Here is a 23,944-nt window from a genome sequence, read left to right as displayed (position 1 = left end):
GAATTTTGGGGGCTGAATTTCTAAATGAATACACAGTACAAGTCGATAAATACTTTCAAAGCATATCCTTAAAAATTCCAGTTAACGGAGAGGTCAATGAATGTAATATTGAAAAATTACCTATTGACAGCATTGAATGCGATTTAGCTTCCCCCCCAAAAGTTTTCGAACTACTTCCACAAATTGAGAAACAAGAAATAGATTGTGATGTAGTTGAAACAAGTAAGGAGATACAACTGATAGGTTCTGAAAGATATGTGAAATTGCTGAGAAAAATTAGTCTTGATCATTTAGAACAGACTACAGCGAAAGATATAAAAATATCATTAATAATTTAAAAAATATATTTTATTTGCCAGGGGACAATCGAACATATACAGATGCAGCATCACATGAAATAGAAACAAACTCAAATATTCCCATTTACAAACGACAATATTGATTTCTGGTAGCATTAAATACGATTATGGAGTTACATATAGAGGAAATGTTAAAACAACAAATTATAAGACCTAGTATAATAACCTAGTACCTAGACCCTTGGAATGCGCCCGTGATGTGCATACCAAAAAATCTGATATTGATGGGGAACGAAAATTCCGGATTGTTGTTGATTTTCGAGCTCTCAATTCAATTACAAAGCCTTTCATTTATCCAATTCCTCGTATAGATGATATAATGGATAACATAGGCCAAAGTAAATATTTTTCCACAATTGATCTCAAATCCGGGTTTTTCCAAATATCGATAGCACGTACAGACGCTGCAAAAACAGCATTTTCAACGTACAAAGGACATTATGAGTTTTTAAGAATGCCAATGGGTTTGAAAAATAGTTCTTCAACTTTTCAGAAACTTATAAACACTGTTCTTTATATATTTATAAATCAAAAAGATGTGTTTGGTATGGTATTATATATGTGGCAGCTTAGCTTTTTCATGCACAGCACTGTCCCGCGCTAACGCTATCCAGTGCTAACATATTATCCAGTCGTAGTCCGTGCTAACACACTAACACTAACGCCACGAAGCTAACACGAAGAAAAGACGAACCGAAAGATAACGAACATTTAACACCACGAAGCGAACCGATAACGATCATCGTGAGGACTTACGATAGAATAAACGCAGAGATCGCTCTCATTCTAGTCTCGTATTCAGACCAAGCAACTTTTCTATTATTACGCCAAAACTAAATCGAAAGAACGCGCTAAATATATCCCGCACGACAAAATCGAGCAGTTTTGTAGCTCGAATTTTCGATCGCTTTCCGCCAAAAGCGATCGAAAAAGCGAGCAGAAATGTCAGGGAAAACGCTTGGATTCCGATCGAAGAAATATTCCAATCTTAAAATTTCAGCGCTCAAACATTCGAAATATTTCATTTATAAATTTGCAGCAATTTTGAATGCGAAATATTTCACATCCATGGGCTGTGAAATATCTTTGCAGTTCGAGTTTGAGAAGTTTTCGGTCGCTTTGCGCAGCGGGATGTTCTAGATTCTGTTTGTTTCCTGTAGCACTGCTTTATTCGCTATTTTAATTTTAGCCGGTTATAATGCCTCTATAGTGATTAAGATCTGTTTTACGAAAGGATTCCACACAGCATAACACGGAGCGCAACATAACAACTGGCAGCTGCCAAATGCTTCACAAAACGCTTGCGGAAGGAGGTGAAGTGTTTCATTAACTGTCCCGCTGCGCAAAGCGATCGAAAACTTCTCAAACTCAAACTGCAAACATATTTCACAGCCCATGGCTGTGAAATATTCACATTAAAATTTGAAAATTCATAAATGAAATATTTCAAAATTTTCAGGGCTGAAATTTTGGATTGAAATATTTCTTCGATCGGAATCCAAGCGTTTTCCCTGACATATCCCGCACGACAATATCGGGCAGTTTTGTAGCTCGGATTTTCGACCGCTTTCCGCAAAAAGCGATCGAAAAAGCGAGCAGAAATGTCAGGGAAAACGCTTGGATTCCGATCGAAGAAATATTTCAATCCAAAAATTTCAGCCCTGAAAATTTTGAAATATTTCATTTATGAATTTACAAAATTTTGATCGAATATTTCACAGCCATGGGCTGTGAAATATGTTTGCAGTTTGAGTTTGAGAATGCTTTTCGATCGCTTTTGCGGAAAGCGATCGAAAATCAACTAAAACTGCCCGATTTTGTCGTGCGGGCTACTGCTGTAACCGATCCCACACGACAAAACCGAGCAGTTTTGTATTTTCCGCCAAAAGCGATCGAAAAAGCGAGCAGAAATGTCAGGGAAAACGCTTGGATTCCGATCGAAGAAATATTTCAATCCTAAAATTTCTGCGCTGAAAATTTCGAAATATTTGAATTTTAAATTTGCAATAATTTTGAATGCGAAGTATTTCACAGCCATGAGGCCCGATTATTAAACACAAATTGTAAAGACAAGTTGTCAAAATCGGAAGATTTGTATTATGACATTCGTTTGTGTTGTGTTTTGGAAAAATTAAATTTGACGTAACACAAACTCACAAGCTCACTGCCAAGATATGTATTATGAAACACAAACGGAAATCCAAAATTGTCAAACTGCTTTCCGTCAGCTTTTTGTCACGGAAAGGCGCCAATCTCAGATTGTATGACCGACACAACACAACAATAGAGTTGTTGCAATTGCTTTCACGACGAAATATAAGTATTTTATTTCAGAAACTATCAAATTTTATCATTTTAAACAAAAATATGTGTACTGCCATATCCATACAAATGGCGATATGCTGGAGATTCTGGTAACGTGCTGCTGTTTTGGGTTAAGAAGCTGATGTTATTTCCTTCCTCTGTTGTACTTCGATGGTAGTCGAAAGATGAAGGGCTCACGCACCCGGTTTGCGTTCAACAGCATTTGATTCCAGCAACTTCTATAGTGAATGACTGTTTCAACAACCAACAGCAGAGGCACATGTAATTATCACATCTAATACTGCTTACACTTTTAGGAATAACAAAGACTCGGAGGGCTTGATCTCCGCCAGAATGTCAAGGAAAATTTCCTTCGACACACGAATTTTTTTCTTAAATCTGAAATTAACAACCACGAAATGAAACATGTATAACACGTTTTGCACAAATGATCCACATGCATAACTCACGCTTGGTTGGAAAGCTGCAACGTGTCGAAAACACTTCAAAGCAGTCGGCGCTGTTTTGCCAGATCTACTGTTGTTTCTTCTTCACTGCTGCTATCGTCACTTACAAAGTAGGAGAAATTCATTTCGATGTTCGGAATAAGGATCGTTTATCAAAACGATCGTGTCTTAAATAAACTTGTTTACGTTTTTTTATTTTGATTTTGAACATTTTGACACATCGCAAAGGCTTTGACACAGCTTTAACGAAAGAAAAAATTCAACGAAACTTGTCTGTCACAAGAACGGTTTCAAAATGCATACCTATTTTCCGTTTGTCTTGACGCACTTGTCTTGTGTCATTTCCGTTTGTGTTTAATAATCGGGCCTATGGGCTGTGAAATATGTTTGCAGTTTGAGTTTGAGAAGTTTTCGATCGCTTTGAGCAGCGGGATTCGAACATTTTCATTTATAAATTTGCAACAAATTTGAATGCGAAATATTTCACAGCCATGCACTGTGAAATATGTTTGCAGTTTGAGTTTGAGAAGTTTTCGATCGCTTTGCGCAGCGGGACAGTTAATGAAACATTTCACCTCCTTCCGCAAGCGTTTTGTGAAGCATTTGGCAGCTGTCAGTTGTTATGTTGCGCTCCGTGTAATGCTTGTGGAATCCTTTCGTAAAACAGATCTTAATCACTATAGAGGCATTATAACCGGCTAAAATTAAAATAGCGAATAAAGCAGTGCTACAGGAAACAAACAGAATCTAGAACATCCCGCTGCGCAAAGCGACCGAAAACTTCTCAAACTCGAACTGCAAAGATATTTCACAGCCCATGGATGTGAAATATTTCGCATTCAAAATTGCTGCAAATTTATAAATGAAATATTTCGAATGTTTGAGCGCTGAAATTTTAAGATTGGAATATTTCTTCGATCGGAATCCAAGCGTTTTCCCTGACATTTCTGCTCGCTTTTTCGATCGCTTTTTGCGGAAAGCGGTCGAAAATCCGAGCTACAAAACTGCCCGATATTGTCGTGTGGGATATGTCAGGGAATACGCTTGGATTCCGATCGAAGAAATATTTCAATCCAAAAATTTCAGCCCTGAAAATTTTGAAATATTTCATTTATGAATTTTCAAAATTTTGAATGCGAAATATTTCACAGCCATGGGCTGTGAAATATGTTTGCAGTTTGAGTTTGAGAAGTTTTCGATCGCTTTGCGCAGCGGGACAGTTAATGAAACACTTCACCTCCTTCCGCAAGCGTTTTGTGAAGCATTTGGCAGCTGCCAGTTGTTATGTTGCGCTCCGTGTTATGCTGTGTGGAATCCTTTCGTAAAACAGATCTTAATCACTATAGAGGCATTATAACCGGCTAAAATTAAAATAGCGAATAAAGCAGTGCTACAGGAAACAAACAGAATCTAGAACATCCCGCTGCGCAAAGCGACCGAAAACTTCTCAAACTCGAACTGCAAAGATATTTCACAGCCCATGGATGTGAAATATTTCGCATTCAAAATTGCTGCAAATTTATAAATGAAATATTTCGAATGTTTGAGCGCTGAAATTTTAAGATTGGAATATTTCTTCGATCGGAATCCAAGCGTTTTCCCTGACATTTCTGCTCGCTTTTTTGATCGCTTTTGGCGGAAAGCGATCGAAAATTCGAGCTACAAAACTGCTCGATTTTGTCGTGCGGGATATATTTAGCGCGTTCTTTCGATTTAGTTTTGGCGTAATAATAGAAAAGTTGCTTGGTCTGAATACGAGACTAGAATGAGAGCGATCTCTGCGTTTATTCTATCGTAAGTCCTCACGATGATCGTTATCGGTTCGCTTCGTGGTGTTAAATGTTCGTTATCTTTCGGTTCGTCTTTTCTTCGTGTTAGCTTCGTGGCGTTAGTGTTAGTGTGTTAGCACGGACTACGACTGGATAATATGTTAGCACTGGATAGCGTTAGCGCGGGACAGTGCTGTGCATGAAAAAGCTAAGCTGCCACATATATAATACCATACCAAACACATCTTTTTGATTTATAAATATATAAAGAACAGTGTTTATAAGTTTCTGAAAAGTTGAAGAACTATTTTTCAAACCCATTGGCATTCTTAAAAACTCATAATGTCCTTTGGACGTTGAAAATGCTGTTTTTGCAGCGTCTGTACGTGCTATCGGTATTTGGAAAAACCCGGATTTGAGATCAATTGTGGAAAAATATTTACTTTGGCCTATGTTATCCATTATATCATCTATACGAGGAATTGGATAAATGAAAGGCTTTGTAATTGAATTGAGAGCTCGAAAATCAACAACAATCCGGAATTTTCGTTCCCCATCAATATCAGATTTTTTGGTATGCACATCACGGGCGCATTCCAAGGGTCTAGGTACTAGGTTATTATACTAGGTCTTATAATTTGTTGTTTTAACATTTCCTCTATATGTAACTCCATAATCGTATTTAATGCTACCAGAAATCAATATTGTCGTTTGTAAATGGGAATATTTGAGTTTGTTTCTATTTCATGTGATGCTGCATCTGTATATGTTCGATTGTCCCCTGGCAAATAAAATATATTTTTAAATTATTAATGATATTTTTTATATCTTTCGCTGTAGTCTGTTCTAAATGATCAAGACTAATTTTTCTCAGCAATTTCACATATCTTTCAGAACCTATCAGTTGTATCTCCTTACTTGTTTCAACTACATCACAATCTATTTCTTGTTTCTCAATTTGTGGAAGTAGTTCGAAAACTTTTGGGGGGAAGCTAAATCGCATTCAATGCTGTCAATAGGTAATTTTTCAATATTACATTCATTGACCTCTCCGTTAACTGGAATTTTTAAGGATATGCTTTGAAAGTATTTATCGACTTGTACTGTGTATTCATTTAGAAATTCAGCCCCCAAAATTCCTGGGACATTAAGTGTTTTAATTATATAAAATTTGATAGGGTATGTTAACCTACCAATATGTAAGTCAATTAGAATTGAACCTACTGTGTCGGATACTGTTCCATCAAATTCGAATTTTATATTATCATTATAATCGATTGAAGATGCCTCAAGCTCTTTTGCTAATTCCAAACTTAGAAAGTTAAAGCAAGCTCCAGTATCAATTAAATAATTAATTTCTTTTGCTCCCATAAATTTCGATAAAATTTTGGCCATTAATTTACCGTCTTTAATAAAATCGATATTAAGCAATTCATTCTCTTCTACAAAATCGCTACATAAACCGTTATCAGATTCATTCTGATGTTCTTGACATGAACCGAAGAAGAATATATTATTTTGGCTCGTAGGAACACCAGTGTTTTTATTAAGATTGACTAGTGCTCCTTGTTTTAGTTTTTTGGATGCGTGTTTGAATTAAATGGTTGGTGGTTACATGTGTTAGCATGCAAGTTGTGTTGATCAGACCCTTGTGGAAAATTATGTGAATGTGTTGAATACTGTGTGTTATTGTGTCTATATGGTGTGAAATACACCTGTTTGCATCTACGTTCGAATCTTGTGCCGTTTGCATCGAATCGCAAACCGCCTGCTTCGAATCGCATGCCACTACGATCGAATGCGTGCAACCATGGTTAAATCGCGTTCCACTACAGTCGAATCTAGTGTTGGCCATTCCGGTTCGAACCTAGTAAAAAAGTTCCGTTCTTTATGCAGGCCGTTCCGTTCCGATCCTTTATACAAAATCGTTCCGTTCCGTTCATTCCGTTCTTTCCGTTCATTCCGTTCCGTTCCGTTCATTCCGTTCATTCCGTTCATTCCGTTCATTCCGTTCCGTTCCGTTCATTTCGTTCTTTCCGTTCTTTCCGTTCTTTCCGTTCATTCCGTTCCGTTCAATTCGTTCTTTCCGTTCGCTCCGTTCCGTTCTGGTCTTTGCCGCTTCAATATTGTTAGCAAGGTGCTATCGTTCGTGCGTTCCGTTCTTTGAAAAAAAACCGGCTTTGTCCGGCTGTTGCTTGCTGCATGCAAGATAACTGTTCACTCTTTCTCGCACACAGTATGTGTTGCTTGTACACTCTCCCATGCTCACAGGAATATTCATCGCACTTCGTCGCGTATCGTTTATAAAAATTGGTGATAAGCGAAACCAAAAATGGAGTTGCATTTGGTATTATGGTGCAATTTGTAACATCTATTATACTTTTTGTTATAATTTTATGTTTATGTTTATGTTTATGTTTATGTTTATGTTTATGTTTATTTGTCTATCGATGGACAATAATGCCCTCTCGAACCATTTTAGCAATGTTTTACAATGAGTTCTTTACAATGGATTACAATAACATAGAACATAAAAATGTGCACTATGGAACCAAGTTTAACACAGAAACACGATCATTAAACTCAGTTGGCGAAATCCTCGGCTCAAAAGCGTCGCTGACTGCGTTGAAAGCACGGCACATGAGTAGGAACGGGTCAGAGGAGCCAAATTGCGTTCTACGGTCGTCGAGTGCCAACATTGCCCGAGTCCGGAGCGGCCTGGCCGGAACGTACAGGTTGATGGCAGCCAGTAGTGACGGAGAGTCAATACGGCCGTCGAGAAGTCCCGTGATGAACGACAACCTGGCTTTTCGTATACGCTCACTTAGGGTGGGTAGCCCGAGTAGTAAACACCTAGTCCGGTAATCGAGCCTTTGGTTCCATGAGCGAAGTGCAAATCGTGAAATTTGGCGCTGGATTGATTCCAATCGAGCTAACGGACGCGCTGCAGTTGGCCACCATACGATATTTGCATATTCCATTAACGACCGGATAAGTGAACAATAGAGAGCCTTGGTGCAAGGTATATCGTTAAGCTCGCGAGTCATATTGATAACTAGTCCTAGCATTCTATTGCTGGTGGCTACTACGTGATCCAGCTGATCCTTAAATGATAGTTTTGTATCGAGCAAAACACCTAGATCCTTAACACATAGTTTTCGCACCAAGGACTGTCCATCAAGCGCATATTCATACAATGATGGGCAGCGAGAACGACTGAAAGTGATGACTTCACATTTATGTGTGCATAGGGACAACGCATTACGGTTGCACCAACACTGGAACTCATGCAAGGAAGTTTGCAGTCGGGCGTGGTCTTCTGGTTCACGAATAACACGAAAAATTTTCGCGTCATCTGCGTACAGTAGATGATTATCAGCCGGAAGGATCAATGTCGCGTCGTTGATGAAAAGAAGGAACAGCAAAGGACCCAGGTTGCTGCCCTGCGGGACTCCAGAAGATGCATGCACTGGACTTGACATGTACGGGCCTAACTTCACAGAATATTGACGATCTGTAAGGTACGATCTAAGCCACATTATCATAGGGTTTGGGAGACCAAGTATGTCGAGTTTCGCTAGCAAGATGGAGTGCGAAACACTGTCGAATGCTGCCTTGATATCCGTATAAATAGCATCTAGTTGTAAACCGTTATCGATAGATTTATGGCATTTGCTAACAAATTCTAGTAGATTAGTCGTTGTAGATCGCCTGGGTACAAAACCATGTTGATTCACACTAATATAGTTGCAGGCCGAGGCCAACAATGGCTCATAGATTAGCATTTCGAACACCTTTGCACACACGCTGAGTGAGGTTATGCCACGATAGTTTACAGCATCATTCTTACAGCCCTTCTTGTAGATGGGTGTCATCCAGGAAGATTTCCAAGTGGCAGGAAAGGTTCCACATCTCAGGGACTCCTTAAAAATCTTCATCAGCGAGGGAGCAAGCGCAGAAGCACACCACTTTAGGATAACGGCCGGTATACCATCTGGGCCAGGGGTATATGAGGATTTGACACGTTTGATGGCAGAGATGATCGTATCGACAGTGATGACTGGTAGCATAGGGAGCAGTGCACCAACAGGTGTGTTAGAGAGAGCATCGGCCACATCTTCTGGACCAGTAGTTTGAGAAGCAAAGTTGTCCTTGAAGCGCAAGGCAAACAATTTACACATTTCTGGCAGGGAACAGGTACTGTCACCGTCATAACGTATAATGCTCGGTAGCCCAGCAGATTTTCGTTTTTTGTCCATATAACTCCAAAAGCGCCTAGGGTACTTGCAGAGGGAACGTGCAGTTTGTTTCAAATAACTTCGGTGACAGGATCTATTATATCGGAGATAGAGAGAATGAACTCTGTTGTAATAAAGACGTGACGTGCTGTTTCGTTCTGCTCGTTGATCAGAATAGGCTTTTTCTTTTTTTCTTTTTTTAATGCATTTAGTGTGCGATCAGCCCATGGTGGTCCACGACGAGGAATTTTAACAGGAGTGCATTCACATATAGCAGATCTCATGAACTCACAAAAAGCCTCTGTGGCATCGTCAATGGTTGAATAGTCCGAACAGTTAAAAGAACTGTCAAAAGATAAAATCAATCGCTCCAATTTTGGAAGGTCAACACGAGCATAATTCAGCCTTTTATCAGCATCAATGGCTGTAGCGATCGTAACTGGGGCTACGTTGTCCAAATCAAAGTCAAGCGGAGGGTGGTGTTCGTCGATAGTAGTAAGGGGATATTCACAGACACGTATTGAAGAACATGTAGATGCAGCTGGCCAATTTGCGTAAATTAGGTCAAGTATTCGCCCCGATGAGTTAGTATTGGAGTTAAGCTGGTATATTCCACTCTGATGCAAACCATCAACGAACTGGACACTGCGCGCGGATCGTGCATGAGGCTCATAGAAATCAAAAGCAGCTCCATTTTCCTCTGACGCCGATGTCCAGGATAGCGTAGACTGGTTGAAATCACCAATAAGCATGAACCTGTCTCTCGGACCAAGAGTAGTGCAGATATTAGTAACGAAGTCGATCAATGCACTTATTTTCTCCTCATTCATGCTATGGTTAGGAGGCAGGTAGGCAGCGGCAATAAACAAACGGTGGTCGCATAACTGAATACATACGCAAGTGAGTTCTAACAGTGGCGGCAACGTAGGAAGCACATAAGAGAGAAGAGAAACGTTGCATGCAATTAAAACACCACCCCCACGAGAGTGAGAGCTGTTATTGGCATCCCGGTCGCATCGGTAAACACGATACTCATCTCCTAGAAGGAGAGCGGTGGGAATACAGGGATCAAGCCAAGTTTCAGTGAGTACCAATACATCGTATTCCGTCTCAAGAACCGACAAACGGAACTCATCGGCTTTAGAACGCAGGCCACGCACATTCTGATAGTACACAGTGATACAAGCCGCTCGATCAGTGGGTGCTTGTTGCGTAGTGTTAGTAGGCGCTGTGGTGTTGCAATTGAGCGAGCTTATCGTAGAAGGTGAGTGTATTGTGTTTGTTGTCGAAGGATTTGCTCGAGCCGTATGCGCAAAATATGGGTGCGCTGCTGTAGTGCGGTTACTTCGGAAAAAATTGAACCAGTGTAGTTTGAAGTGTTTTTGAACGTGACGTGGACGGAAGAGTGGGTGAAGGGAGAGTGCAGTTCTTATCGGTTGGAGATTGTTCGGTTTGTGTTCGTGCGGGTTCATGGATATGTGCAGGTGAGTATGGATTATTGTGGGGATTATTGTGTTGGGTACAAGGCTGCTGTGGTGCCGGTGAGTGTTGAGTGCGAGGCTGTTGTGGTGCCGGTGTCTGCTGAGTACGGGGTTGTTGCGGTATCGGTGTGTAAGTGTTCGTGTGTTGTGTTCGTGAATGTAGAGATCGCGGCGGGAGTGAAATGAACTCACGCACACCGAGCCCGACCGGCCAGGAGGCTGCGTTAAGTGCCTTACTACCAAAGGGCAGCAGGGATTCTGACCTTGAACGATACAGCACTCAATGGGCGAGGAACCGTTCCTGCTTTTAGCAGACTAAAAGCAATTACGTCTGCAGTGTCCAACTGCAAACACACCAACGAGACAACTTGCTCTATGGTGACGGACGCAGCCAACCTTGAAAGATGCAGCCATAAATAAGCGGTTCTTGGTGTCTGTGAAACGGTTGGTATTGAAGCGGAGGTTGTATTAGTACCTGTGATTATTGGTGGTAGTGAAGGACGATCGTTCCGTTCTTTGAAAAAAAACCGGCTTTGTCCGGCTGTTGCTTGCTGCATGCAAGATAACTGTTCACTCTTTCTCGCACACAGTATGTGTTGCTTGTACACTCTCCCATGCTCACAGGAATATTCATCGCACTTCGTCGCGTATCGTTTATAAAAATTGGTGATAAGCGAAACCAAAAATGGAGTTGCATTTGGTATTATGGTGCAATTTGTAACATCTATTATACTTTTTGTTATAATTTTGCTTGTCTTAACTAGACAAATACCTATTATAAAATTTTAATTTGTACTCATATGGCAGAACGGGTTGGAAAAGATGTATTATAATATGCGAGTATGAACAACGAAAAATAAAATGTATTTATTTTTTATGCCACGATATCCACTTGATCTTGGCACTCGGCATGATTCCAATATTTCCATTCGACAACCGTTTGAGTGCCGTGATCTTGTAAACGATTTGTGTGGAAAACTATTTGTTTTAAATAGTAAGTGAAATTGAAATAATTAGTCAATCTCGTGATACAATCGTCAACTCGTAGCACTCAATAACATCGGCATGGCTAAAAGCCTCGAATGGATCGTGCCCTCATACACTGGGATGATAATCCTGCTATGGGCATTTAATAAGTTACTGATAGCCAAGCGTATTAGTGGTACAGGAAGACTTTGACCGAAAATGGTCGTCGCATCTAAAAAGTTTAAAAAACGCTAGATAATAAATGCATGTTTTATATTAGCACAGCTGGTAGAGCTTACTGGGCATAGGTTGAAACAACCCATCTAGATTTGGTGTGAGATATGATTTCAGATTGAAGAAACGCCTTTTCATATCCTGAACTAGTTCCGTTCCGTTCCTTTTTTTAACGAAATTCTAGTCGAATCGCGTTCCACTATGGTCAAATCATATGCCACTGCGATCGAATCTTGTGCCGCTACCATTGGATTTCTGAAAGGAAGAGCATAGTAAACTGTTTGTTTACGTTTGAAAGCTGTTTTCTTTTTTGTCGGGTGCTAAAATTCTAATAAAAGGTAATTATTCTCTGATTGTAAGTATAATCCTTGTTTTCTACTAATATTCGTGCTTTTTGAACAAATTTAATATATTGTATGTAATGCTTATCAATGTGAAAAGCATTTTAAATAATGAAACAACGCTGATAATTAATGTTACGTGCCCAAATCTAATGCATAAATATGTATGTAGTAATGAGCATACTAAACTCCATTCTATGGCACAACAGCAAACTATAACTAGACTATAAACTATTCAAAATCTTCTTCTCCGTTTGCACAGCGACGAATATTCGACCACATATGACGAACAAAGCCTTCACAATCATGGCGTGTTATTAGAGACGATCCATTCGAAATAGAAGTCATTAGATGGTCTTCGTTTGACGGCTGTGATCGTTTGACTAATGACTTCCACTTACTGAACAGATTTTCAATTGGGTTGAAAAAGGGCTGTACGGTGGAAGTAGCATTATGGTATGGCCTCCTTCTTCTATAGCATTCCGTACATCAATGCTGCGATGGAATGGAACGTTGTCCATTATTAAAATGCATCTACCGTTGCCCAAATCTGCTATTTTAGTTTTGAGATCGCTGAGGAACTCAATAAAAAATACTTTGTTGATAGCTGAGTTGCGATGTTGGTAGTGTACGATGCCCTTCCTCGTCATAGCGCATACAATAGAAATATTGCGTGAACGAAGGGCAGGAACAACCTTCACTGCTCGTTCACCAACAGGCGATCGTCCATAAGCAACACGCATGTTCACCTGGAACCCAAGTTCATGGATGAAAATTATGGCATCATCGGCGTATTCGTTCGGTAACTGCAGGAACCTCTCGGCATACATCTTCCGATCTTCTTTCAATCCTGGCAGTACCGCTCGCTCAGCAACTTTATGAACTCTTTTGAAAGAGTAGTGGAATCCTTTAATGGCTCGAGCTACAGTCGTAGTAGAAACTACGACTTGGTGATGTTTCCTGAACTTTGCCACCAGCTCCTTCAATGATTGTGAGCAATCCTTGTCAATCCATTCTCGGATACTAGCAATCTCACGTTGTGAAAGCTTTTTCGTATTCGGTGTCGTTCGTTTTGTCGCCTCAATTACACCGGTTTTTCGGTACTTCTTTACGATGCCGTGTACCGTAGAATGCCTCAAGTGCAGCATTTCGGCAATTTCTTTCATATTCTTGCCTTGGTTGTAGGTTCGAACAATGCGTTCGCGTTCTTTGTTAAATGTTATTTTTTTAATGACCCCACGTTCCATTTTGTAATGCTGCATGTAAAAAGCACGAATATTAGTAGAAAACAAGGACTATACTTACAATCAGAGAATAATTACCTTTTATTAGAATTTTAGCACCCGACAAAAAAGGAAACAGCTTTCAAACGTAAACAAACAGTTTACTATGCTCTTCCTTTCAGAAATCCAATGGTAGCGGCACAAGATTCGATCGTAATGGCATATGATTCGACCATAGTGGAACGCGATTCGACTGTAGTGGAACGCGATTTAACCATGGTTGCACGCATTCGATCGTAGTGGCATGCGATTCGAAGCAGGCGGTTTGCGATTCGATGCAAATGGCACAAGATTCGAACGTAGATGCAAACAGGTGTATCTTCTAGGACGTGAATTATTATGATTAAAGTTAGAAGAATTTGTATTTTGTGTGGTGCTATTGTGTTGCGGTTGCCCAAAATTATTTATTCCTGAATGATTAATACTACTGTTAATAGTGTCACAGCGTAATCTACTATTATTGTTGAATTCTACATGATTTCCAAATCCATTTTGCGTGGTTTGGCTATTTAAATTTGTATCGTTATCGGTGTTTGGGCATATATTTGTTAATATAGTATTATTGGCATTTGTTTCAAACATGCGCAAGTGGTTCAATCTTTGCTCAACTTTTCGGATATGTTCGAGTTGTATTACTTCCTCCTGGAGATATTCTAAAAGCTCATCAAAACCAAGATGTTTGTTAGTTCTGGCAAGCGTTTGTAATTCCGGATTTCTCAATCCTGCCAAAAAGTGTAGTTTTAGATTTTTTTGAGCATAATAATCTTCCGTATTTGCTGCATCATTGCTGATAATACACTCTTTTAGCTTCATTGCCCTTTCTTTGTAGTTCGAGAAAGGTTCATTGACTTCTTGACGCAACATCTCGACTTGCTAGAAAATGGCTTCCAAGCTAAACTTTTCACTGAACACTTTAATCAGATTCGCTTTTACGTTGGCCTAATTGTCATCCTTAATACGGTTAAAGTAACTAGCCGCATTTCCCTTCATTTTGAACATCACCGTTCGTATCAAATCTTCTTCCGATTCTCCTTCCGGAATGTGATTCGCAAAATACTCAATTTGGTATAAAAAATCGTCCAGATCTTTTGCCGCTCCGTGATATTCCGGAATGCATAGCATTGCCTTTCAATCGGAAACTCATAAGCCATATTTGAATTCGTACCGTTTAAAGCTCTTTCAATTTCGACACTTTGGTTAAACAACTCTGCTTTGAGGATCTGGAGGCGTTCCTTGTAGCTGTATTGGCGATTTATGCAAGATTCACTAATTGCTGTTGAATTTAAATTTTGTGTTGGTTCGAATACACAAATTTCCGACCTATTACCCGTATTAGTTTGAACCGCTCTATTTCTTAGTGCCAACACCTTATTGTTCATCATCTCAAGTAAATATATATGTATATAATGCTAAGATATAACGATGAATCTCGGCATCATCTACCCCATATACAAGAAGGGAGATAGGTTGGACTGCAACAACTACAGGGGTATTACGGTGCTGAATACCGCCTATAAAATATTCTTGCTGATCCTTCAGGATCCCCTTGTCCCGCACGTCGAAGAGATAGTCGGAAACTATCAAAGAGGATTCCGAAACGGAAAATCAACTACTGATCAGATCTTCACCATGCGGCAGATCTTGGAGAAGATGGCTGAATACAGAAACGACACATACCATCTCTTCATAGACTTTAAAGCCGCATATGATAGCATAGCCAGGGTAAAACTGTACGACGCTATGAGCTCATTTGGAATCCCGGCCAAACTGATAAGGCTAGTTAGAATGACTATGACCAACGTCACATGCCTGGTGAGGGTGGATGCAAAACTCTCAGGACCTTTTGCTACCACCAAAGGTCTGCGCCAGGGGGACGGGCTTGCCTGTCTCCTATTCAACCTGACACTAGAGAGGGCCATCCGCGACTCGAGGGTGGAGACTACGGGAACCATCTTCTATAAGTCAACCCAGATCCTGGCATACGCTGATGATATAGACATCATTGGTCTGCGGCTCTCCTATGTAGCAGAAGCCTACCAAGGGATCGAGCAGGTGGCAGGCAACCTCGGATTGCAGATAAACGAGGCAAAGACCAAACTGATGGTGGCAACATCAGCGGGCCTACCAATAAATAATCCGAATATACGTAGGAGTGATGTACAGATAGGTGAACGCACGTTTGAAGTCGTCCCAGAATTCACCTATCTGGGGTAAAAGGTCAGCCACGACAACAGTATGGAAGTTGAGTTGCGCGCAAGGATGCTGGCTGCCAACCGGTCATTCTATAGCCTGAAAAAGCAGTTCACCTCAAAGAACCTGTCGCGACGGACGAAGCTGGGACTATATAGTACCTATATAGTACCAGTACTCACATACGCCTCTGAGACATGGACACTGTCCAAATCTGACGAAACCTTCTTAGCCGCGTTCGAGAGGAAGATGCTCAGAAGGATATTTGGCCCCGTATGTGTGGAAGGACAATGGAGGAGCCGCTATAATGACGAGCTATACTAAATGTGCGGCGACCTCACTGTCGTACAACGTATCAAGCTCGCCAGGCTCCGGTGGGCTGGCCATGTTGTACGCATGGAAACGGACGACCCAGCCCGTTAAGTCTTTTTAGGCCGTTCACAAGGACAGAGGAGGCGTGGTAGGCCCAAATTGAGGGTGCAAGATGGCGTGGAGGCGTCCGCCATTAAGGCCGGGACAACGGTCTGGAAGACGAAGGCGCGAGACCGTGAGCGGTGTCGGACACTCCTGAGGCAGGCCAAGACCGCAAAGCGGTTGTAGCGCCGGATAAGTAAGCAATTCGGTTCTAGAGCACGAGCAGTACAGACGTAGATGCAGAGTGCTCAGCAAAATAATAAAAAAAAAAAACTAAAGACAAGTGTGCGTTAAAAATACTAGCGTGTGGCAGACCGGCACCATGTCGGCAACGGGACAATCCAGCATTAAGCTGGACCTTTCTCATGTCCCAAACAAGCCAACAACTAATGAAGTGATTGACTTCATAACCGGAAAACTTGGAATTTCGATGATACAGGTGAACAGAATTCACCTCCTGACGTCGTCCGTTTCATGTCACGTAGACATCAAGGAGCAAAGTATTGCCTTGGACATCGTAGAAAAGAACGATGGCAAACACACTATTCAGTGTAAAGGTGTGGAATATCCCATACCAATTACTATGAACGATGGGTCAACGATCGTGAAGATTCACGACGCTTCAGCGCAAGATACAAACACACACATTAAAAATCACATGCAGAGATACGGAGACGTTATCTGCGTTACCGAAGGTGTGTGGAGCGACGCCTTCGCATGTGCCGGTATTCCGAACGGATATCGCTACGTTAGGATCTTATATCCATATCAACGGTGAAACAACTCTCGCTACCCATAGAGGACAGCAGCACACATGTCGCAAATGCGATCATCCCGTACACCACGGAATGACCTGTTTGAGCAACAGAAAGCTCAACAGCCAAAAAACAAACCTAATGGATAGGCTAAAATCGTACGCAGACGTAACGACGAGTGGGAACCAACAGAAACAAAATGCACTAAATACAACCGGCAAGAGCAAGGATTACGTTCGACGAAATCCGTTTCGGCGCTCAGTACAAAATCAATTATGTTCATTTAAACACACATTTACACCCTCCAGATTCAAGTGTTCAAATACAAAATACAGCATGTCTTTGCTTACCCATATGTGTCACTTCTCCGTTTATATCAAGCACTTGAAATCTTGCCGGAGCTTCTATGAACCCTGTTACCGGCAACCGAAAAAACATCATATTCCAGGCAACCGGGCTACACGGGTAATCAGCGACTATGAAGGCTTATAATTTGTTAATGCGTAATGGAATATCGACGCAATATACTGAAGATAATTTAATACACTTATACAGTTTCAATACCTGTGTATAGATTGATTCAACTCGCTATCGTTTTTACTACGCATGCGGCGAGGTTCTGACTAGGCATGGGCTAATTGTGCGAGACCTATGCCGCACACTCAGTTCACTCAAGTGTGCGGCTGACCACCGCACGCGAAAAAGTGTACGGGTAGGTCTACCGCACGCATAAGGAATGACTTCGGTTGTGACTGATTGAACGAAAAAAAAACATTAATTTTAGTCGACTGTGTTCAACAGTCAAATAAAAATCGATCACACTCTGAGCGAGAAAGAATACGCAAATTGTTAGCGTATTTAGTTGGGTCAGTCGCACTAAAAGAACTCCTGTCCAAGACTGACATGGAACGAGAAATACACTCATACCCGTTGGGTCAGTCGCACACTGCCGCACGCGTGTTCAGTTTGGTCAGTCGCACTCACAGCTGCACAAAAAAAACTTCTGTCGCACACTGCCGCACAAAAAGAACTTCTGGCGCACACTGCCGCACGCGTGTTCAGTTGGGTCAGTCGCACACAGCCGCACAAAAAGAACTTCTGCCGCACACTGCCGCACGTTTGCTCAATTCGTTCATTCGCACACAGCCGCACAAAAAGAACTTCTGCCGCACGCTGCCGCATGTGAGGTCAGTAGTGATGAGTCAAGTAGCACTGTGCCACCACGCACACACAGCACAGTAAAATGTGCGAGCACAATTGCACATTTTATAAAACTGTGGTGCCACATTTCGCACATTTTTTGTGTTCCGCACGATTTTTGTGCTCCGCACAGTTTGTGTGCTCCGCACGATTTTTGTGCTCCGCACAGTTTGTGTGCTCCGCACGATTTTTGTGCTCCGCACAGTTTGTGTGCTCCGCACAGTTTGTGTGCTCCGCACAGTTTGTGTGCTCCGCACAGTTATTGTATGCAACTGTGCGGATTGTACACAAACTGTGCGGAGCACACAAACTGTGCGGATTGTACACAAACTGTGCGGAGCACACAAACTGTGCAAGTGAATAAATCGAGGTTTTCATTGTTATTTTTGCAATCTAAAGTGTTCATATGTTAATATGTATACTTAAAACATCATTTATTTGTAAAGTAAGATTAAATCGAATAAGTTTCATCAAAATGAAACTTAAATGACTTTCATTAGAACTAGACATTCAAAATCAGAAATCCGCTCGTGTCGTCCTGCGGAGCACACAAACTGTGCAAACTGTGTGGTAACTGTGCGGAGCACAAAAAGTGTGCAAAGCACACTAATTGTGCGATAACACAGTAACTGTGCGATAACACAGCAACTGTCCGGTCGCACAGTAGCTGTGTGCGTGCACAAAAACTGTGCAGGAACACAGCTACTGTGCGACCACACATTAAGTGTGCTACCACGCACACACAGCACAGTATACTGTGCGTGGTACCACAGCACCACACAGTGAAAAGTAGTACTTGACTCATCACTAGAGGTCAGTTGGGCCAGTCGCACACAGCCGCACAAAAATAACTCACACTGACTACGCTAGTAATATGCTCGTTCTCTCTGCGCTGTCGGATCAGTCGCACACAGTCATACAAAGAACTGCTACCGCACACTGTCCTGATGAAACACAGGGTTTGATGTCTTTTTGGTTGTTTCTTAATTTTTTGGATTTATCTCACATTTTATTGCATGCTTCCTAAATTATTTTGGACTCATTCCACAATTTATTATTTGTTTCTCATATAATTTTGCATTCGTTTTGTGATTTATTCTTACCATCCCAGTTGTTTTGAAACAAATAATTGAACAAATGTTATGAAACGTTAAATAATCGTGATCCATAAACCCTGTAATAGGAGACAAAATTGTAATAGGAGAGAGTTGGCCACTGAAGCGTTTGGACGTGTTTCTGCGTTGCTCCTGTGTACTGTCTGTTTTTGGTGTGATTTTGGTTTGAAATCGTTCGTTTTTGAGTTTGTGAAGCTGTTCCTATCGCAAGTTTTGCTGTGTTGCTGTGTTGAAGCATTTTGTTCCTGCATCGTACGAGAATTTCTACGAGAACGCGTGCCTGAATTTGTATTTTCTGCGTGATTTGTGTTTCATCGGCGACAGCGGTTCAGTGTTATTGACCCTGCTTAATACACTCAGAGAGTAATTCGCACCAGCTCATCAATTAGTGTCCTCTCCGTTCACTCTCACTGCTCACCTAAGTGATCGATACTCTCTCTCATAATGGACTGTGCAATCTGCTCTACTACTATCAACAAAGATCCGGTTGTTTGTATTGGCAATCTTCCTTTTTCGGAGTGCAATTCTGCCTTTCATCCGGAATGCATTAAACTTGCCGCCACTTGTGTTAAGGAGGTGGCACGCAATCGTGGTCTCTGCTGGATGTGCGAGAAATGCCGTGACTCGAGATCAGATTTATTCTCATCAATTTCGTGCTTGATGAATACACTGAAAGATGAGTTGAAAAATGCAATACGGAGTGAGCTTGATCAAAGGATATCTCAGCTGGATCCAAATAGAGTGATGCCGCAAGAGCGTGAGAAAATCGCTCCGACTGTGAGTACCATCTCTCTCACCGATAAAACATCCCACACATCCACCGATACTCCTATGTCACCAACACCAACTCCCGTCAAACAGAACTCACTACCACACTCTCAATCGCGTATGCTCTCTGATAATGAACACATAAATCCAACACAAGCAATTCTTCACACCGGCACTGCCAATGATCACATCAACACAGACACCATACAATTCATTCCTGCACCTGAGCCAAAAGTTTGGATGTTTGTAACTAGGATTGCACCCACTGTAACTGAGGAGAATATGAAAATGTTCATTCTAGGAAGGTTAAAATGCACTGACTGTTCGGTGAAGTGTGTCATACCAAGAGGTCGCGTTACAAGCTCACTAAAGTATGTGTCCTTTAAGATCGGCATTCCATCGGAGTTTGGCGAGCTCGCTTTCTCTCCTTCAACTTGGCCATGCGGATTTGTTTACCGCCAGTTTGAATTTCACCAACGTACACAGAAACAATTCACACCAACACTCCCGGTATCTTGCTTTCCTGCTTCAAACAATTCAACTGCCAGAAGTTTCTCAACTACTAATTTTATGCATAATGATGTCAACTGCATAAATGTGATCCCACCAACACACACAACACAACATAGTCCATCACCGAGCCATCATCTTAAAAATGCAAACTCACCTGAAACTCACCTGACTCAAAACAATTCCTCCGGTTCGACTTTTTTAAGCCAACATTAAGTCATTCAACTGTACCTATGGAGCCAGTACTAAACACATTCAATATATTTTATCAAAACGTGAGAGGCTTACGTACTAAAACCTCTGAATGTTTTGCTAATACTGCAATCGCCGACTGGGATGTTATCGTTCTTACGTAAACGTGGCTAGATGACAGCTTTCCATCTGAGCTTTTGTTTGATAACAACCGCTTTAATACATTCCGTACGGATCGTTCTGCAGCAAACAGTAACAAATGTAGAGGTGGTGGTGTCCTCGTTGCGATCAATGCAAATTATGCTTCCTCCCTGTGCTCGACAAACACATCTACAATTGAATGCCTTTGGGTTCGAGTAAAAGTTCTTAATGTTTCGCTAATCATCGGATCATTTTATTTGCCTTCTGATCAATCAGCCAACATGGACACCATAAATGCATTCTGTAATTCATTGCACTTAACGAGAGAGAAATATAAGAATGACTTTTTTATTCTGTTCGGGGACTTCAATCAACCTAATCTTAAGTGGGATATCAACGGCAAATTTCCGACACTGAATCTTATGCTTACCCGACTATCCCCTACCAGTCAAGCTCTACTCGATGAACTAAGCTTTGAAGGTCTTCGCCAACTTAACACTGTTCTAAACCACAATAACAACATGTTAGATCTAGTGTTTGCGAACGACAAAGTTACTGATTACATGAGGCCAATCGAATTATGCATCGAAAGTATTGTTGAACCTGATGGACATCATCCAGCTTTACTTACATACTTCACGCTCCCGCAATACAGTGTGCCGTCATCTAAACCCCCACGTCAAGCAGATTTCAATTTTAGACGAACTAATTTCACTGATCTCGTTTCTGCACTTAACCAAATCAACTGGGACTCTATCGCTGACCATGACGACATCAACGACAGTGTGGCTGAATTTTCTTCTCAAATGAATGAACTGTATGAACAATTCATCCCACGGTTTAATGTTCGTGCTCATCCACCATGGACCAATTCTGCACTACGTTTGGCTAAACGTCGAAGATCACGGGCCCTTAAAAACTGCATCGACTAAAAAACAGCACTAATCAAATAAATTTTGCTCGCGCCTCAAAAATATATAAGCAGCTGAACCGAACCGCCTACGCCAACTACGTCAGGAAAATTGAAATCAATATCAAAAGACATCCCACATCATTCTGGAAATTTGCTAAAGATAAGGAATCCTGTGGACGACTTCCTTCCTCGATGCAGTTTGAGGGAAACACCATTACCGGAGATGAAGAGTTTTGCAATGCATTTGCCTCATATTTCTCTTCTGTGTACACCAACAATTCCTCGGTTCCGTCTAACTCAACATCGGCTTTATCCTTCATAAATGATGAGGTTAATTTATGCACACCACTAATCAACGATGATGAGGTGGAATCTGCTATTTCGTTGTTGAAGCTTTCCTACGCACCTGGGCCTGACAATATTCCCAGCGCAATTCTCATTAATTGCAAGGCTGCTCTCATTCCCATACTGACCAAACTATTCAACAAATCCTTGCAATCGAAATGCTTCCCGCGTCTTTGGAAATCATCGTGGATGTTTCCTGTTTATAAAAAATCTGACAAAAGTAATGTGTGCAATTATAGAGGAATTTCTATGTTATGTGCGTGCAGTAAACTGTTTGAAAAGATAATGTCTCGTCATATGCTCCAAGCCTTTTCACCATTAATTTCTAATGTTCAACATGGCTTTATGCCGAAACGATCGATTGAGACCAATCTAATATACTTACTTAACTTTTGCCACTCCTATATTGACAAGGGCTTACAGGTTGACGTCATTTATACTGACTTCTGCGCTACTTTTGACAAGGTCAACCACTTTCTATTGCTATCTAAATTATCAAAGTATGGTGTTCACACAAATGTTGTTGAGTGGTTAAGAAGTTATTTAACTGATCGTTGCATTAACGTTAAGATAGGAACTAGTTTATCTGCCACATTCCATAATTTATCTGGTGTTCCTCAAGGGAGTATATTAGGACCTTTACTATTTATTATATTTATTAACGATGTCGTGTTTGCTATTCCTCATGTTAAATTGTTATTATATGCTGACGATCTAAAAATGTTCCTACCTGTTAAATATTCTGACTGTGAAATGTTACAAGACTCGTTAAACTATTTTTCTGCATAGTGTTTTAATAATGAAATGTTACTTAATGTTAGCAAATGTAGTTGTATAACATTCTCAAAGAAAAAAATCCTATTATTTATAACTACAAAATCAATGAAGACAGCGTTCCACGTTTTTCTCAGGTTCGGGACTTAGGAGTTATTTTAGACAGTAAGCTTAGTTTATCTAGCCATTATCAAACTATCGTCACTAAAGCTCTTAAACTGTTAGGATTTGTCTTACGTGTCTCGGCCAACTTTAAAGATCCTTTCAGTTTAAAAACATTATACTGTTCTCTAGTCCGTCCCATCCTGGAATTTGCCAGTGTAGTTTGGTGTCCCCATCAAATCACATACATAGATAAAATTGAAAAAAATCAGAAAAAAATCACACGTGTTATGTTTCATCGTCTTCCCTGGTCAAACCAAATTCCACGTCCTTCGTATAATGTTCGGTGTTTACTATTCGGCTTAGAGACTTTACAGCATAGGAGAACTACGGCTCAGATAACTTTTATGCATAAATTATTAATTGGAGATTTTGATGCACCTGACATTTTAAATTATATTTGCTTTTCTACTCCCTCTAGAGGTCTTAGAAGTAGAGAGCTACTAAGAAGCCCTTTTAGATCGACTGGTTTTGGTGCCAATGATCCACTGCTCAAAATGATTGATGTGTATAATAGGTTAGGGTTATCAGCAGATTTCAATCAATCCGTTAGTCAGCTGCGTCAGCATATTCAAGTTAGTTCTAGGGCCATAATTTAAACTTGTACTCTGTAAGCATTAAGTTATTTAGGCATATTGCCCGATAACTTTGATTTAAATAAAAAAAAAAAAAAAAAAAAAAAATTGGTATCAATAGCATCTTCTTCCTTCTCATTTTCTGCTGATTGTTTTTTACGTAGCACCAGACATTCTTAGCGTGGGGAACTGTGTGGTATTGATATGTATCGAATGTAAGAGCAAGGAGGGAAAAACGTACACTAGGTATTCGCTAGTCGAATGATTTGAAATATGGATCATTTTTTTAAGTTGCATGGTCGATGTGAGATTTATAAATCGATGATTTTAATCTTGAAATATTCACCACATGCAAAATCAAAAAATCTCCAAATCTTTATATTCTTTTGCTTTTTATCATTTAAAAAAATATGCCAATTCAAAATGCAATACATGTCACACATTACAA

The sequence above is a fragment of the Anopheles arabiensis genome, chromosome 2, assembly GCF_016920715.1.
Source record: "Anopheles arabiensis isolate DONGOLA chromosome 2, AaraD3, whole genome shotgun sequence".
In the NCBI taxonomy this organism is placed as follows: domain Eukaryota; kingdom Metazoa; phylum Arthropoda; class Insecta; order Diptera; family Culicidae; genus Anopheles; species Anopheles arabiensis.
Note: the sequence above shows the minus strand (reverse complement) of the source record.